Below are 9,547 nucleotides of genomic sequence, written 5' to 3' on the forward strand. Positions count from 1 at the left end.
CTCTCTCTCTCTCTCTCTCTCGTGTGTTTGTGTGTGTGTGTGTGTGTGTGTGTGTGTGTGTGTGTATGTGTGTGTGTGATATCCATGGAGAATAACCACTGACCTGGTGCTTGCTAAGCACATACTTTACCACCAAGGTATATTCTTCTTCCTTCCCTCTATTATCTTTAAATGAAACAAGTAATATACATTTAAATGAAATCGCCAGTGCACACTTTGAGGGACATCCTCAAGTACTTCCTCAACGTGCCACTTCCTTCTGAGTCTCTGTAATGGCAATAATGACCCTGTCTGAGATTCAGTATAATACTGACACTACTGCTTTTAACCTCACTCCCTTAAACTCCAGCCCCCACAACCTGCACTGTTCTTAGTGGAGGCAAAGCCTGCCTCCAGTATCTAGGAGTCTTCATTTTGATTAACAGTCTTTCTTAGGGAGTAGGAGGCAGAGAGGAGCAGCTCCACTCTCTTTGAAGTGTGTGTTAAATGATTCACAACAGTGTGAATGAATCAATTTCTTCAAGCATTCCCAACCTTTTAAATATATGCTCTGCCAAATCTTTGTTGGATTATATTCAATTAACACAACCCGCAGCAGCCCCTTTATGCATTCTACTTCTCTCCAAAAGACCCGTATGTATGCAGCCACCAAGATGTCACTACATCATGCTTACCCGGAGTTGTGTTTTGGGGAGATGCTGAATATTAAATTATTAATAAATCACAATTTAAATATGGTATGTTCTGTTTCATACATATCATCTTTGCTGATACTATTAAATTTACCTCAGGAGTCTCCCATTGCTTATTTTTAAGAGACCAATAGAAAGAAATGAAACTGAGTTTTGGGTTCTCCATTTAAGGCAAAATTGTATATCTCCATGAAGGTATCACCTCATGCAGGATAGAGAGAAAATGTTATTTTTTTCTTAGTAATTCTTTATATACCTTCCAGGAAAGTGAGGTGTAATAAATTTTATTATACTCAGTGAAGTATGTACTTAGCCAGTTACTTTGTTTTAAAATGCATCCTTGTAGTTGATGGTCTGGGAACCAATTCTGATCATCAGGTATGAACCCATGTGAGAGCCAATAGCTACAGAAAGGCTGGCTTTATTTCAAGGGAAGTAACCCTACATTTAGAGGCTGCACTTTATTCTGGCACTCTCTTTCCATGTGTGGTTCATCTTTCAGAAGGATTTTCCCATCACTCATTGTATCTAATTTGGGAATAGTGAAGCCTACAGTACCAAGGTCAGATTCTTTATGACCACTCACTCAGCTTCTTCCACCAAATAAATATGATTTTCCATTTATGATTTCATCTTTCCCCCGCCCAGGTAGCTGGAAAAAGCTAGTTTCATTTTGTCAGAGGTCTTTTCTTTTTATTAGATATTTTCTTTATTTACATTTCAAATATTATCCCCTTTCCTAGTTTCCCCTCCGAAAATCCCCTCCCCCTCCCCCTCCCCCTCCTGCTGCTCCCCAACCCACCCACTCCCATTCCTGATCCTGGCATTCCCCTATACTGGGACAGAGAGCCCAGAGGTCTTTCAAGGTTAGCCCTGCTGCACCTAGATCAGGGTCTACCATAGAGCCTATTAGTTGGACAATGTTTGTACCCGTCTTCAGAGCAAAATCGAAGAGGATGGAGGGCGAATCTGGGAATCTGTTACCAGGCTTACCAAACTTGCTCAAGGTTGAGACTATTGCTCTAGGCATTAAAGATTCTCTGAGTTATGTTTTCTCTATCTTGAGTGAAAAGTAGAGCATCTGCTGATCTCATGAATTCAGTACTGAGCTTCACAGATGAGCTTCCTTAAGTAATTGGTGCTTTAAAGCGGACAAATGGTACTGAGGAAGCAAAGCAGTTCATTGTCTCAGCTAGTCCCTGCTGAATCCACAAAGGAGTTGCCTTCCATTATCCCATTTTTAGATCATATGTGTAATTTCTCTCTCTCCAGTGAAGAGATACCTCCTAGGCTAGGGAAAATGCTACAGAAAGGAACCATCTAGGATTCAGTACTCAGTGAGCAGCTCTAATGGGATCAGGATGCAAAGTTCAAGGTTACCCAGTGCTTCCTAGTTTTCTTTCTCCTTATTCTTATTTTGTTTTCTGGTGAGTCTCTCTCTCTCTCTCTCTCTCTCTCTCTCTCTCTCTCTCTCTCTCTCTCTCTCTCTCTCACACACACACACACACACACACACACACACACACACACACACACATCTCCTGCAAAAAGTTACTTTTGTTTATATCTACATGGCTGACATCTGGATAATTTCCTCATGTTCATTCAGTATTACTTCATGGCTTGAAGTTAGTTAAGAAAACTCTGAGTTCGCCCCTCAGATATGCTTAAGTACCACTTAACCTCTCAGAACTGTGATTTCCTCGCATGCAGAAGGAGCTGTTGAGATGATGAATATGTGTAGCATAGCTTCAGTATGGGGCTGAGGGGATGACATTGTATCCAAGAGCTCTTGATTTACAAACATAGGAAGCCCAATCCAGATCCCCAGACTCCATGTTAAAGGCTGGGTGTGGTCATGATGTCTGCAACAGGAGGCAGGGGGATCACTGGGGCTTGCGGGCTACCAGCCTAGCTCCAGGGTCACAAAGAAACCCTTTGCAGGGAAATAAAGTGGGAAGGGAAGTGACAAAGTAGGACCTATAGCATCTTCCTCTGGCTTTCTTGTTCACATGGGTATGTGCACTCACACACATAGCTATGCATACATATACCACACCCACCTACCCTCCCCCCTCTTTCTCATTGACTTTATAAATTTAGATTTCTTTCCTATTAGGACTAGAATATCTAATTAGGACATTGACCAAAATTAGTGGTTCCAAGATAAATGGAGTTGTCCTTGGAAATTCTCTTGTTATATTCTTGGTTGCTGGAGTTTACTTTTTAAATCTATCCCATCATGCCCCATGAGTATTTATAGACAGATCTTCTTAGCTAGTCTGGCTTTCATGACTTCACTTTATGTGCAGGGCTTGTACAAGTGGCTATTGTACACCAGCCAAGATGATTCACTTTTTATCACTAGATGGAAAACTCCTTTTAATGTAGTTCTGTCTTGACGGATCTGTTTTCTTCTGCTGTTTAAATACTAGGGACACAGAAGGTGGTGTGGATGAATTGAAGATTCTGAGATGAGTAGTTCAAGTCTGTTTAAAAGTCTGAAACTTGGTGTGTGATGAAAAAGACAAGTGTTCTATTTCACAATAAAGTCGGCTCACTTGTCTCTTTTCTCTTTGCCTCTTACCCACAACCTTTAGTACAGATGTGGGGTGGGAAGGAAAGTGTGCAAGATAGAGCAATACCGAATTTTCCTCATTCTTTCTCCTATTGGCATTTGTTACCTTTCAAACAATTGTTGATTTATATGTGTTTCTTAGCTGAGAGTTAGGGGGTAAGAAAGAGAGGGTATTTGGAATGTCATATACAGGGACATATTGCTGTCAAACATATTATTGAAGCTTGGAAAAATGAAATTGAAACAAAGAACACCTGCTACTTTAACTCATTTTAAAAAACCATAATGTTCTTTACTTGCTGACTGGAAATATTGTGTTTTCAGAGGAGAGAAAGTGCTAATCTAGATGGAAGGAAATGTAATGATTCACTATGCAATGATATGAAGTAAGGCTGTTTTAAATTGGCTATTTTGGTGCGTGAGAGGTGGGCACATTGTATGAAAACGGTTTTGCTCATCAGGTGGTGAGCATTGCTCTCAAATTGCAGAAAAGAGTAAAATCGGCTTGTCACTGACGATTTTTTTTATTGACATCTTTAGCTTGTCTTCATGCCAGAAATTAAATTGCTAATTATGTGTTACTGTTACAGTGGTCATGCTTTTATTACATAATTGCTTCAAGTTTATCTCAAATCACCAACAATATTTATTTAACCTTTTTGTGCATTAGATAAATTTTACATATAAAAGCTTTAGGCTGACTTCATTGACTCTGTTTTGATTAACAAAATCAAAGGAATTGTAACCTTTCTTTTTCTGTACAGGGAGTTTTGTTCATGTTTTCAATGAGACTTCTGATAATTATTAATTTGAGCAATAGCAACCATTTGAAATAAAAGAAAAGAATACAATGGAAACATTTTAAAAACACAGGTACTCTCCTAGAAAAGTCAAATGATCCTTCCTGAGTTCATTGGAAATATGAAATTAATAATTTGATCATTAATACATGTTTGTCTTTGGTTAAGTATTGGTAACTCAGTCACCAAGGCTCTTTCTTCTCTTAGATCACAGGCACAATTTTGTCAGTGTTTCAATGTATTTCATATTTTTTCTTATTTGTTTATTTTACACAAACCATAAGAATTTTTCTCAGTGAAGATTGCCTCTTTATTTTATTTTGAAATATTTGTATATTTATTTCATTAAATGAGATAATGCTTTTTCTTATTAACATAATTTCCAGTACATTAAACATATTTCTCTACAGACAGAAGAGAGGAATCAAATTAAATGACAGCTAAATCACTTGCAGCAATTTCAACTGTTAAAAGAAATAAGTGTCTCTGTTTTCTTTGTGATCACAAGATGTGCTGTAAAGGGAAATGAAACCCTAAAGAAAGAGGAGAAAACATAAAGAAATAATGACTGACTTATTGCAGCAATACCACTGAGAGAAGAAAAATTCACTACAAATAAAAGGAAAATAATATAGTGGATTTGAAAGTTACCAAAATTCATTTCTTATTGATGAGTTCCCTGGAAGCTTAATGCTAAGTAAACTGATGAAAAAAAAATCAATGCAGTAACCCATGAATGATGAGAGTTGAAATAAATACTTTGCGTATGGAGGGCCATTATTCTAAATGTCTAATTTTTTAATAATTCATGTCTTTCTGTTTATAAAAAAGAGGAATTATTGCTTAGCAGACTCAAAATGCATGTAAAAAGCTTCTGCTAAAATCCCACACTTAGTAATAGGCGCAAATGATAAGAGTGACCTTCTGATTTTGGTGTCATGGCCAGCTACATGTGGGTGTGTGAGGGCAAGGTGAATGACTGTGTGCCAGTGCTTTTCATGTAGGATTTAGACTTTATGGAGCACAAACTGTCATCTAAAATGATGACTTTTAGATCGTAGAACAAGGAAAAGTCAGAGTATATACACATATGTGAATGTATGTAGTATGTTTCTCAAGGTTCTGGAGAATGGTAATGCTTTCTTGGGGACATCAACGCCGATGCATACATGCAGAGTGTGTGTTTGTATGTGTAAGTTTCATACTGCTCTAAAAGTGTGTTCAAGTCAGAGCATACATCTACCTGGCTCTTAACATTTAGAGATGGATGCTGTATTTCCTTTTCTCTTTAACACATCTTAAAAATATATAGCTTGTTAATCTAATCAATTACCCAGATGCGGCAGATTCTGTAAAGAACTTATACCATCCACTTTTCCTAAATTGCTTCGGAGTGAAATAACCATCTGCCATCGTTTATCCATAGCCATTCCCTCTCAAGCACGGTCCTTTTCCTTTCCCCTCCACAGTTTGCTGCCATCTCAACTCTCTCCTTACTTTCTTTGCTTTGCTTTTTCCCCCAGATAATTCCATGTCAACATGCTAAAATGTCTTTCCCTGTGGCTTCTGACTTGTCTTTATCTTCTTCTCTCCCATTCTGCTCTTACCCTGACCCACTGGAAATTAAAATTCTAAATCCTAACATGTTTTCTCCTTTTGAATTACAGACATATGAGATGATTGCCCTCCTGAGAACATCTAACTGCCACTCCAGAATGAGATGAGTAAGGTAAGAATTGTCATTTCCCTGACATGTGCAGACCCTTTTATTCCAAAAGCCCATAGCTTCCCACTCAGTACCAGCTTTGAAACCATCTCTTACTCTGCTTTCATCCCAATATGGGACCTTATGAGGGTGTGTGAGAATGCAAGACAAGAAAGAGACTTTATGAGTCAAAGCTGTCCAGAGTTGGGGGACCAATGGCAACATTCAGGAATCTTTTCCTATGCCAACCTTGGAAATACTTCCTCTTATGTTTCATTAAGGTTGCAGGGAATAAGGCAAAAGTGCAGGCCACATGCAAGAGATTTTGAATTATGCATTAAGCTGATAATGCCCCAGCATGCAAGCTATGTCAATAAATAACTAGGCTGGCAGGGGGAAGGTGTTCACCTTCTCAGAGCAGGGGATACCACACAGGGAGAGAGCTAGAGGAAGACCAAGGGAAGGGTGAAGGAGCTCATAGCCTCCTGGCTTCCTCTGATGAAGAAGAGCTAAGAGTATGTTAATATTGAAAGTATTGTCTAATGTCTATTTGCTTTTAAAATAAGTTAGCTCCTCTCTCCAGTGGGGTCCCTGTCTGTGCAAGTTTGAGCTTGTGGTAGAGTTAGCCTTGCCTTATATGAAGCCTTATTTAAAGGAATTCTATCTTGGAGGGAGATTCTTTTAATAGGACTAATCAAAGACTTCTTTAAAAAGTTAAGAGTTTTCATAATGAAATTTTGCAACGTTCTTTTGAATGTTAAGAGGGCGCTCAAGTTTTCATTTTATTTTGAACCTTTAAGTGGTTAATATGTAGTAGAAAAGCAGAAGGTAGGCCAGTTGAAGAAGCAGAAGGATTAAAAGGTTTAAAATGACATCCCCAGGACAAAGTACAGCTGAGGAGAACTGATTCTTTAATATTTCCATTGCTTTTCCTACTTAAGTAAAATTCATTGATGAATTTTGTTATTTTGTATTATATATACTGAACAGTGAAGTGTGTGCCTACAAAACACACACACACACACACACACACACACACACACAATTTAACAACATAGTGCAAGTGTTGCACAGTATTGGGGTAATACTAGTAGAAGGACAACTGCACTTGGCCCATGTGTTTTCTCTCCCCCGTAGGAATGGGCAACCATTTGCATTTCACCATTTTCCAAGGTTTAGACCCAATTTGTTACCTGTGGTTCTTTACCCTAAAGCATTTTCATAGGCAGTGAAGGAGTACTCCGTCCTTTCTTTCACTCATATGCACATACACCAACAAATTCAAGATGTACCTGTGAAAACACCCTTCTCCTCAGAGAGTCATATCAAGCAGTGTTCAAATTAAATAATTTGCATGGCATGGGGAAAATGCTCTTGTACCACTGTGTGGAGGTTATCTTCTCTTGGGAATTCCTGACCTTTAGTAAAATCTGGTGCATGCCAATGAGACATAGGCATGTATCCACTCAGGAAGATGCATTTTATTTTACATCTAAATTCATTTATTTATTTGTAACATCGCCCATTTTATATTTGTGTCATGGGGGAAACAAGAGCAAACTACTTGTGAAATGTTGAGGCTATCAAGAACCAAGCACCGGCAAGGAAAGGCCTTGAGTGGTTAGGCAGGATGGAGGTTGGTATCTTCTGGCATAAAGCCAGGTACCTTACAACTCCTTCAAGGAGAATGGCTTGATCTCAGGGATGTTCAAGTTAGGGCCCCTCTTTGCTTTTGTTTAGAGCCCATTGCCTGGTGAAGAGTGTGGAGCCACTATTTTGGTGAGAGAGTAAGCCACAGGTAGCTAAGTTAGTTGATTTGTTTTCCTACTTGTTCTGGTCAACCAGTATATAATTTGAATTGGATACTAAGAAGAGGGTTTCTACTGAGAATAGTAAACCATGTCTCCAGTTAATGCATTCATCCATAGTCCGATGTAGACTTATCCTAATCAACAGCTGGACATAGTAAGAACTGTATATGAAATGTCAAGGAGACAGAAGTTGGGAGTTGGGAGTAAGAGAGGAAAAAGAAGTGTTCATCTGGTATAGAGAAGTTTTAATGGTCCTGTTTTTAAAAAATTGGCATAAGACTTAAGTGAAGAGAGTTATGTTTCTTGGGGTTTTAGGTTAGTTTTAGCCTCTTACTTTAGTCTTTTATCCCTTATTTAAAAGAAGTATCAGGAAAGACTAGTAGCAGGGACTGTAATTCTGAGTTGCTTCCTATCCCACTGGCAGGCATGGTGCTTTGCTAAATTTCAGCTGACATAAGAAGATGCTATGGATCCTGTGACATAAAGGACAATCTGATTTCCGCTTCCTTTCAGAACATGTAAATCTGGTGTCACATGTTGCCAGGGTTGGTGTCTCCCAAGTCCTCTGTCATGCAGAGGTAGCTAACTTTTCCCCACATGTAAGTGTCTGCTTTGGCTAAGCATGGTCCTCATACCACAAGAAGAGTCATCCTGAAGTTCTCAGTTTTTGGATGACCTTATCTTCGATTACAGTTGCGGTCTGCAGTTCTAGTGCCTCAGATGAATTTGGAGAGAGTACACCATTCAGCCTGCAACAAACTGACCAGCAGAGAGTTGGCAGAACAGTGATTTTTTTCTCTCTCTCTCAGTTATTGCTAGCTTAATTGGAGATTTACTCAGTCTTCATATTCACTATTTATTAGTAACTAAAATATTCTAGTGTTGGGTTTTACTGTCTTAAATTGTAGGATCTAGAAAGAGATTAAAACTTATTTTTGAAAACAAACAAACATTACCTTATTGGTTTCTTGTTTGTTTGCTTTTGCTTTTGCTTTTGTTTTTGTTTTTCTTGTTTTTAGAAGAAAGTTTTTTTCCCCCACTGTTATAATAGCCTGGCATAGTCTTTAATTATGAGCCAGCTGTACTGCATACCAGATGTTCTTGATTCTTGGGCACATTGTTTGCCCAGTCTTTCCTGTTTATCTTGGATGATAGAATGCCAATGGGTTACTGAGAGTATTAATTGAGATAGTACATCTAAATGTTTAACATGGTTCCTGGCTCATAGTTATTGCCCAATAAACATGAACCTAATATTCATGATAACATAGACATTTATACTATATTGTATCATGGTGCTGGATAAACTGTAACACACCTTTCTAGGGTTTCTTTTGCTTACAAGACTCTTTGCTGACCTAGAAGTAAGTTCTTTCTTTGTGGCTTGAGTGAATCTTAGCTGAGGCTTGGATTCACAGGCCATGGGCATCGTAGCAGCGAAGTTTAATATTGTGTTTTGTTTCCCTCAATACAAGTTCTATCCTGTGAAACAGAGAAAGGGGTCAGAAGGACGCTGAGGAAAAGTGGCTTGGATCCTCTGATGGCCTTTGGTTACATAAGAACCCGTGTGATTCTCGTATGGAGCATCTCAGACAGCACTACAGCTCAGGCAGGTAATCTGTCTGCCTTGTAGCTTGCAGCAGGAATAGTCAGTAACGCCTTCCACATTTCATGGAGACAGTACTCCGACTTCTGAATCTCGAAGGCCTAGAAACACAATTCAGTATCTGGGGTGGGCTGTCTGAACAGTGGAAAGGCCATTCAAAATATTCTGCAATGAATCAAACTCAGTCTTTGATGAGGCAAAGTACTGCCATTAGCTCTCACAAAGCTGTGTGGATTGGAACCACCACTCATCAGCCAGTGCTTTACTCTTAAGATTCTTGAGATAGTCATCTACTTAGAAATAAAATAGTGGCCAAGAAAATACAAGTATTGTTTTAAATGACATTTTCTTTCTT

General features: G+C 38.8%; 1 long non-coding RNA gene across 1 annotated transcript in view; it reads left to right on the forward strand.

Annotated features, from left to right (window-relative positions):
- The window catches only part of LOC115065223, a 75,984-nt gene extending 66,760 nt beyond the window's left edge, over positions 1-9,224 (forward strand). Inside the window, exons 2-3 of the long non-coding RNA XR_003845017.1 lie at positions 5,738-5,799; positions 9,062-9,224. This is a non-coding gene — a long non-coding RNA (uncharacterized LOC115065223). The remainder of the gene's footprint in view (positions 1-5,737; positions 5,800-9,061) is intronic.
- The last annotated feature ends 323 nt before the right edge of the window (positions 9,225-9,547 follow it).

The sequence above is a fragment of the Mus pahari genome, chromosome 13, assembly GCF_900095145.1.
Source record: "Mus pahari chromosome 13, PAHARI_EIJ_v1.1, whole genome shotgun sequence".
Classification (NCBI taxonomy): Eukaryota; Metazoa; Chordata; class Mammalia; order Rodentia; family Muridae; genus Mus; species Mus pahari.